Here is a 10,516-nt window from a genome sequence, read left to right as displayed (position 1 = left end):
AATAACAATGTAATTGTTGTCTTGTCAAAATTTTCCGCCTAAGACAACATTATACTTGATTTTCTAGTGAGGTGAAAGTTTTTTGTCCTGTTAAATGTGCAAAATGTACAACCTTCTAGATGGACTTGTATTCAGATACAATATTATGTCATTAACAATTTTGGGCAAATGCGGGGTAGAGACTCTCACTAGATTTCACTTGGAGACTCGGAAAGAATGTGTTGAAGCCAGGGAAAACTATCAGTGTTTCAGAAAGTGGTTATGCTACACATTTCAAATAGATCTAATTAGGTTCAGGTAACATGCTATCCATTCTAAAATTTACCATTTGGATAAAACAAATCTGGGTCCGAATTCATCAACTCTTGAGTCAGTGATTTAGACTTAGATGAAGGAATACCAAACAGTTTGACCATTCGCGTTTACATAGGGGAGCAAGGGGAAGCAAGCTCTGGCCCTACTTAACCCAACGGAACACATTACATCTTAAACGTTGATGAATACTGGTTATGGACTTACCTGGGGCCAAAGTGCAGAGCCAGGGACGGGGTTGCTTTTGGAAAAATACTCATATGTCCCGTTTTAAACATATTTAAAATAAAACACAGATACAGTAAAACTTTCTCGATAGATACCATCTATAACATAGTAGCCTTACTCATTTGGCTTATCGGGATTACTTATTTTATGATCTGATATTTTATAGTTGTCACCCCTCATTGGGACAGCGACAGTCAAAAGTTATCACGCTGTCCCAAAACGTCCTATTATTTGGACTTTTAACATACCAGACAAGTTTTAAACAATTTCAGTTCCTTGAACAAAATGTGTTGTATAAGGAGACAATTTGTGCTATGAGATCCCTTTTGAGGACACTTGAATATGAGTTAAAGTTTAGCCCAATTTGTTCCTTTTTAAGGAGGTAGGTAACCATAATATTTGTATAAATACTTAGTTCTACATAGGTATTACTAACTCCTACGTAGGAGATATTAACTCCTACGTAGAAGATACTTAATATTTCCTACGTAGGAGATACTAAGTCCTTCGTAGGAGATATAAAGTCTTACGTAGGACATACTAACTCCTACGTAGGAGATACTTAGTCCTACGTAAGAGATAGTCGTAGGTACTTACATTTAAATATCTCTTCTGGCACTAGAACGCTTCATTCTATAGAGTATTCCACGCGTTTATACTACATATTAACTGTATTGACAGATAAGTGGAACAGACTACTTCATTCTATAACCACATAAAACATATAAAGAGTTAACGCGTTATCTAAAGGATTCGCGTTTCACCAGTTGTATATAGTATGTATATATATGGACTGGATTAATCAGTCATGAATTAATTAAAGGACAGAGATCAATAGAAACTTTAAAGTTAAAGCCATTGAAACTATATTTCGCTAGTATTTATCAGATCTTACACGTGCCACTGGTCAAACATTGCACTGGTTTTCTCTCGGTAAAAATTATATATTACGCTAAATAAAAAAAGATAATGGCGAAAATGTAGGATACGTTATTAACAGTGTTAGATATTCTGATCTTACTTAATCCTTACCCTGCTAAATTTCTATAATGAACTTGTCCACCCTTCAATTTGGATAGTGCCAATTAAAAGGGGTGCTTATCAAAAGGATACTGACTGAATGACGAACAGTGTAGATCTTGATCAGACTGCACGAATGTCGCAAAGACAGAATCAATCGTGTCCAGCATGATAAAAGTTATTGTTTTACAGCTAATAATGTTTTTTTTTTCATTGCGTGTTTCACTAAATTTTACCTATTTTGTAGTTTCTTGTCAATGAAAATTGTATTAATCATATTTCATTGTGAAAGTACCAGATATATTTCACTGTAATAAATATCCTCTATAGCCTTTTTCTTCCGAGACTTTTTGCACAGAGATTTAATTACCTCTTCAGCTCATAAGAGAGTAATAGATACATTATTGTTTTGCATGAGAAAGAAAGTGTCTTTAGTAGTATTGAATACGAAAAAAACTAATAATCAACGAAGAAGAACGACGTAGAAGACCGAACGAAACGAAACTTTCAGGTATAATCAGATTTCTTGGTTTAAACATATTCATTCATCTATATAGTATCGCATAGCAAATAACAATTATACAATTTTACATATAGTATAAACAAGCGGATTGAATTGAAAGCTTAAGCTTATAGAAATTCTCTCCAGATTTCTTGCAATTGTATCATAAGAAAAAAAAAGATTTAAGAGGAAGAAGAAATATTTCTTATTGTTGTTGTAGGTTTCGCTAACCTTAATGTTTAGTATTTTTGTTTCAAGGAAACAATATGAAGTCAGCCACATGTATAAATGATGTAACGGTTTGGACATAACTAATCCAAAAACAGTTAACGGTTTGGTTATAATATCTGCAACAGTTTGGATGCACCTTAATGCACATTCCTAGATGAAAAATGGATATCAATGTTGATTTAAATGTTGATCAGATACTCCTTTATTATTTTCTGGGACATAACAAGTGACCTTTTGATGGCCTTTATGTTGAAAGAAGTAAACAGAAGGTGATAAAAAATAAAGAACTGTGTATAAACCATCTGAGTATTAACATCATAACTAATAATGTACGTTACTGGTGCCTTATTGTCTAAAAAGAGGTTGATGGATTGTTACATTACAGGCTAGTCCACTAGCGAATCACAGCTATCAGATCTGCTGATAAGCACCGCCCACTGACCCCATTGTTAAGATGGAAACACAAAACAATCCCAGGATGGATTGGGAATCAAATGACTTGCCAAATGCATTTAAGAGTTTTAAAGAGCATGGCGAATTTATGTTTGGTGGACCCCTAGAAAAGAAAACAAAGGTATCGAAATGTAATTATCTAATGCTTTGGGTAGGGGAAAAAGGACGGCAGATATTCTCAACATGGAACATGGACGCAGAAGCAAAGAAGTTATTGCAAACATATTATGATGGTTTCGCAAACTACTGTGCACCAAAGTCAAACCACATATACAATAGATACAAGTTTAAATCGCGAATTCAGCAAGAAGGAGAAGTCTTTGAACAGTTTGTAACGGAACTGAAAATCCTTATTAAGGACTGTAGATATCCAGACACAATCACTCACGAAATGATCAGAGATCACATAGTGTTTGGAATACGCTCGCACAAAATACAAGAAAAACTCATCAGCGAAGGATCGGGACTAACACTTGAAAAGTGCATGGATATAGCACGGACTTATGAGCTGAGTCAAACTCAGGTCAAGGACATTAATTGTCAATTCCAGTCGGTGAATGCTATCGGACGAAACCCAATGCACAGGGCAGCGCAGAAGAAATCACGGAGTACAATGCAACAGACTTATTCCAGAAACCCCCAAGATCGCCAAGAGACCATTTCAAGGGAAACAACAAGGTGGACAATATGACACACATAGGACTAGCAATTTCTGTGACAATTGTGGGAATTCAGAATATGGATATAATGGCATGTGTCCCGCTAAAGGGAAATTTTGTGATTATTGTGCCAAACCTAATCATCTTGCCAAAGTATGCAGAAGGAGAAAGCTTGACAACAACAAAATCAATGAGGTAACGCATTTTGATACTACATCTGATCTTGAATATTCCTCGCTTGACAGCCCTTCCCATGATGATGAATTCTATGTCAATACAGTTGAGCATGATCATATCACAAATCAAGCATTTGCCACAATCACAATTGGTACAACACCAATTTCCATGAAAATTAATAGCGGTGCACAGGTAAACTGCCTTCCAAGGTCCGTTTATGCATCTCTTAAGATTGCGGGCCCACTAACGCCTAATCAGAAGCGTTTAACAGGCTATGACGGAAAGCCGTTAAGGGTGGATGGTATCATCAAATTGCCATTAAAATACAATGGGCAAACATTTTATGAAGAGTTCTATATAGTAGATACCAGGTCACAACCCATAATAGGTTTACAAACATGTTTGAAACTTAATGTCATGAAGTTGGTCCTAGCTGTGGGCTCAGACTCACATCCAACAAAAGAGTCAGTACTAGGTCAATACCCGGATATATTTCAAGGTATAGGGCAACTACCTGGTGAATGTCGAATACATTTACGCGAGGATGCAACTCCAGTTATACATCCTCCACGAAAAGTGCCCATAGCAATTAAGGACAAGCTCAGAGCTCGACCATATGGAATCCCAGGACATAATCGCTAAGGTCACAAAGCCAACTGAATGGGTCAACAGTCTTGTCACTGTTGAAAAATCTAATGGATCTCTGCTTAGACCCGAACGACCTGAACAATGCAATTAAGAGACCACACTACCCAAACAAGACTCTTGATGACATACATGCTACAGTGTTCTCTAAATTTGACGCTCGTAGTGGTTACTGGTCCTTACAGAGGAATCTTCATACCTGACATGCTTTAACACGCCATTTCAAAGATATCGTTTTCTACGGTTACCCTTTGGAGTTTCATGTGCAAATGATTTGTTTCAATCAAAAATGGATCAGTGCCTTGAAAATCTGCCAGGTGTAACGACAATTGTTGATGATATTGTGGTTTATGGTAAAGACCATACTGAACACAACACAAATCTCCACATGTTCATGCAAAGATGTCGAGAAATGGGCATCAAACTAAACCCAGATAAGACAGAGATAGGGAAAAGTGAAATACCTTTTTTCGGTCACCTTCTCACATCTGAAGGTTTAAAAATGGACACATCCAAGGTTAAAGCCATTGAACAGATGCCTTCACCCACAACAAAGTCAGAACTTCAAACAGTACTTGGGATGGTAACATATCTGCAAAGATTTGCACCTAATCTATCAGAAATAACTACCCCTTTAGGACAACTTTTGTCTAAAGATGTTGAATTCAGATGGGATACACCCCAAGAAGATGCATTTCAAAAGGTCAAACAGCTCATTACGCAAAGCCCAGGTCCTATCCTCGCATACTTTGACCCAAAACATAAGGCTACCCTGCAAGTCGACGCTTCCAAATATGGCCTTGCTGCAGTTCTCATGCAAAATGACAAACCAATTTCATTTGCATCAAAAGCATTAACACCCACAGAGGTCTATTATGCGCAAATCACAAAAGAGCTATATCCTATACTATTTGGCTGCAAGCGCTTTCACCAATACACATACGGTAGACGTATCACATGCCAAACAGACCACAAGCCACTCCTTGCTATCTGGAAAAATGACTTGCATTCTGCACCTCCTCGCCTACAGCGATTGCTGTTACAGCTGCAGTAATATGATATAGATCTGGTATTCGTGTCGGGAAAAAACATCCCCTTGGCAGATACTTTATCTCGCAAATTTTTACCTGACAAATATCCAGAAATTGCAGATGACTTGGAGTATCATGTACACGCAGTCACGTCCAACTTACCTGTAAGTGACAGTAAAATGCAATTAATCAGGTCAGCAACTCAATCAGATTCGCAAATGCAACATCTATCCAATGTCATTTTAGATGGTTGGCCAAATGACAGAGCCAATTGCCCCAGTCAGTTATTAGAGTTTTGGAATTATAGAGACGAACTATCTGTGTTTGATGGCATCATCTTGAAAAGATCAAAAATCTTGATTCCAAAACAATTAAGGCCAATGATGCTTGAACAAATTCATGACTCACACAGCATGCGAAAGAAATACTTTTCTGGCCTAATATGTACAAAGACATAACAGCAAAAGTATTAAGCTGCCCAATATGCATACAACACAGGTGTTCAAACACTAAAGAGCCTCTGCAACCCACAGAAATTCCCGATAGGCCATGGCAAGTTTGCTCTACAGATTTATTTTATTGGAACAACAATGATTACATACTGCTAGTCGATGCATACAATAGGTATTTCGAGGTCAGCCAGCTTTCTAGTGCAAGGTCAAAATCTGTGATTGATAAACTCAAAGGTTATTTTAGCCGCCATGATATTCCGGAAGTGTTATACTCAGATAATGGGCCTTGTTACGATAGTTCAGAGTTCAAAGAGTTTTCACACGCATACGATTTTTCTCATGTCACTTCCTCCCCAGGTCACCAGTCAGGAAATGGATTAGCAGAAATTACTGTGAAAACAATCGAGGCGCTCTGTACAAAAGCAAAACAAGCTGGAAAAGACCCATATCTTTCTCTTTTAGAGTACCGCAATTCCCCACTGGCATGTGGTAAATCGCCAGCTCAATTATTAATAAGCAGACAGCTCAGGTCAACACTTCCTGTAATTTCTGAGAAACTACATCCCAATGTGCCTGACCAACAAATGATCAAAGGCCACCTACATAGATCAAAACAAATCTCAAAGGGTTACTATGATATGTCCACAAAAAAGCTCAAACCATTAGAAATTGGGGAAGGTGTAAGGCTCCGACAAGGAAAACAATGGCTACCTGCCATAGTTGAGAAAAAAGTACATGATAGGTCATATATTGTCACAACTGAAAATGGTGCCAGCTATAGAAGAAATAGGCAGCATCTTCTGAAGTCAAACGAACAGCCATTCACAGATCATGAACTATGCACAGCACCTTTCCCTTTACAAACAACACACAACACAAATAATTCTACATAGAGTTTCAAACAAATTGAATCTAACATGCCTCAAGCTCAGTATTCTACCCTACCCTCGCTGGAACAATCTACGCAGCAATCTCCGCAAAAAACACAGTCCCCACAAACAACAGTAACTGATCCGCCCCAGGCCAGTCCAGCCACTTATAGAACAAGATCAGGTCGTAGTATTAAACCACCTCAAAGATTGTCTTTTTGATCAGTATGATAATTAATATTTACTGTTATAAAGTGATGAAATAGTTCACAATAAATATATATATATATTGGTGATATAATGAATGATGTTCAAGATAATGAAATATAGTTGATTACTTAGAGCTATATTATCAAAGTGATGATCTTGCAGCTTTGAAACAGACAGAGATCTTTGATTGTAAATGAGCTGTGAAGTGATAAACATTCAGTGGAACAGAACTGTAACTTGATAGAGTCTACCTGGAATACATAGATAAATCTCTAACAGAAGGCTGGACTTTCATGAGACTTTTATTGCTTTGAACTGACAATTGCTGGGACTGATTAACTGTTTGATGTGTTTCATTCTTTTTATGAAGAAGGGAGATGTTACATTACAGGCTAGTCCACTAGCGAATCACAGCTATCAGATATACTGATAAGCACCGCCCACTGACCACTCTCTTACTTGTATGTTTGTTGTACATAGAATATTCATTCCTATAGATTGAAGCTTAGAAAACAGTTGTGTCTCCTTTATATCCACCAACATTATAACATGGATAAATAACTTTTAACAATTAATAGTATCAGACAGAGGTTATTTTGTTCGATTATAGGGCAGCTACTGTCTCGCATATGACTTGATCTAATGATGTTCAAATGTCCATTGATCTACCACATTTAACTCACGTGTGACAGTTTGGTGATTACTTGTGTCAGTTTCCTTTTTGAAAATAGCGATAAGTAAATGTAAATAACTTAGAAACTATTTCATGCACACTTAGTCTAGTCGTAAAGCGTGATTAACACAATTTTTATGTTTATTTGTTGGGTTTAGAATTACACTGGCACAATTTAGGTCATACGGAGATTTTCTTATATTTTTTGATGGTAGCGGAGTACGCGATGTGCCTCTTCTGGTATTATTTCATCACAGCCTGGCACCTGGTTCAGTTAAAATAAGCAAACTGGAAGGCTTACTCACATGACATATTCTACACACGAAGAGAGGACATACATCGATGAGGAGCAAGCAAAAACGTATTATTGCATTGCAACCTATGTACAAACTACGATGGTGCACAACATTGCTATTTCCTAGCTACGTTTAGATAAAAACATGTTATGCATGAGTAATAAAACTTTTAAGAAAGGACAGAGATCCAACAGACAAAGCCAGGTTCTGAGAACGTACCCGTTTAACTTAACATCAGTCAGTAGCTTATGTGTACATTAGTATATGTACATAAAATATAAAAATATGTAGACAAATTAATAATAGCATATAAGCAACAGAAATAAAGGAACACAGCGTGGAACGGCGTTGGAAAGCTCAGTGGTCTAAGAACTTATTGTACTTATGGAAAGATACTAGGGTAAACTGGTCGCCTTTTAGCCATGTATAGTAAAACCATGAGTATCAGACTTACCGCTTAATCATTTTGGCAGATCATGATACCTTCGAGAGTTTAAGACAGATAGGACACTCCTTGACCAAATGCAAACGCAAATACAAGATGTGAGGTGTGCACAGATGTATTTGAAGATATGGCATCAGCAGACTTCAGTTTTGACGCATTTGTTTCAGGATATATGGTTTAAAGATTTTAGATATATGACGTATTGAAATACCAACACCTCTTTATATTATATTGACCGATGAAATACGTCAAATCTCTAAGGTGACTATTCCCCCAGACTAACTAACAACAAACTGTATCTCAATACCCTTTGTTAAATGCAAAACTGTTGAGACATGTTTTTCTCGTATATAACTTTCCCTGGACTGTTTTGAGGGAGCAGGCAAATCACTTAATGTTAAACTAATAACACACAACTCTTCCTTTCCCTGTAGGCTGCATCTCCTTTACTTGACCTTTACCCTGCTAAATTACTAATATGGACTAGTCCATCAGTTTGGGCAGCACCGCTTATTATTCAAAGGGGTGTTCACTGAAAATTTACTAACTAGCGGACAGTGCAGTCTACACTGGTCGCTTGTCCTTTTGTTGAAGTGTCCTACAGACGATGCCTTTCATTCAACAATATTTGATGATGGCGTCGCTGTTTCATTTTGTAAGTCTACATGCCTGGCAGAGTAGCGTAATAAGACATCCATTGGCATCCGACGATGACCATATAGATGTTCGGCTAATGTCTTGCAACTCAATTTATTAACAAATATCATGAAAAGAAACATGTACTTTTTTTTGTTATCCATATGGTTTTAAATAATTAGAATGATTAAATTAAAATGACTTAGAAAAGTTCAGACCCGTTTAATTCATCAGTTGTTATAAGAGAGAGCTTGTGATTTCACACCTGTACGGATCAGCGTAGGTGTAAGATTTCGATAAGCGTGTGAAGTACCTAATTCAGGACACAATTTAGCCCAACACATTCAAACCGTATTTCGAAAGATGTACCTGTAGCTAACTATTCGAATAAACCTTTCGGGTAGTTCATAAGAAATGTTTATTTCTTTTGGTATTGTATTACTACACGTACGCATACATGTATAAAGTCTGAAATTATATAATCTTTACGGTTTAGAAACATAACTATTTTAGCTCGACTATTCGAAGAATAGGTAGAGCTATTGGACTCGCCCGTTTGTCGGCGTCGGCTTCCCGATTTGCTTAAGTTTTTTATGTCAGCTGGATATTCAGTAACCACTTGTGGGACTGAACGGGAACTACACACAATTTTTTACTGTGATGAAGTGACTTGCACTGCACAGATTTCATAACTCTGGTTTATTTTTATACACAATTATTTCCCTTGTTCGACATTTTTTGGTAAAGTTTTTTATGTAAGCCTGTATCTCAGTACCCACTTAAGGGAATGGATTGACACTTCACACACTTGTTCACTGCGATAAACTGACTTGCCCTGCACAGGTTCCATATCTCTGTTTTGCTTTTTATACAATATTTTGCCCTTTTCGACTTAGCAATGTTTGTATGTAAGCTGGCTGCTTAGTACCCACTAATGGAATTGAATTGAACCGTCATGCAGTACATATTTTTCACATATTTGCATTTTACAAAATTATGTCAGTTTTCGACTTTGCAAGTTTTTAAAAAGTTTTTATATGTAAGCTGGCATTTCAGTACCCATAAATGGGAATGGATTGAAACTTCACACACTTGTCCACTGTAATGAGACGACTTGCATTAAACAGGTTCCATAAATCTGTTTTGCATATTTGCAAAATTATGCCCCTCTATCGGATTTGATTTTCATTCAGTTGACAAGGCTGTTGAACAGTCGAGTACTGCTGTCCTTCGACAGCTCTTGTTATTAGAATAATGATATACACTCTTGTTTACGCGGGAAACTCAATACCCCATGAAATCAAATAAAACGGTGATAATCTTATTGACCATAAGGTCTTCTAACATAGTGGAAGACGTAATTTGATACAGAGAACGTATTCAGAAAAACTGGGTTAGATATTAAACACAATTATGTCTTTTCTAAAAGCTGATTGCCGTCGCCGAGGTTGATAAAACCGAGGAGTTCTTTTGTTTTCTTCTTGGTTTCTCAATTTCCCCTTTTGCGGGATGAATACTATTTTATTTTTGTTACTTTGTATAGTTACAATTCTTTGTTCTCCAGAATTTACCATGAAATCTTTAGTAAGAAAACTTATCCTTTTCTAGCTGTTAAGTCAACGAGATAACCATATGTTACGACTGTTCTTAACATGCATTTTAGCCACGTGACTGAAA

This window comes from Mercenaria mercenaria, chromosome 12, assembly GCF_021730395.1.
Source record: "Mercenaria mercenaria strain notata chromosome 12, MADL_Memer_1, whole genome shotgun sequence".
Lineage (NCBI taxonomy): Eukaryota > Metazoa > Mollusca > Bivalvia > Venerida > Veneridae > Mercenaria > Mercenaria mercenaria.
This window is presented reverse-complemented; position numbering follows the sequence as displayed.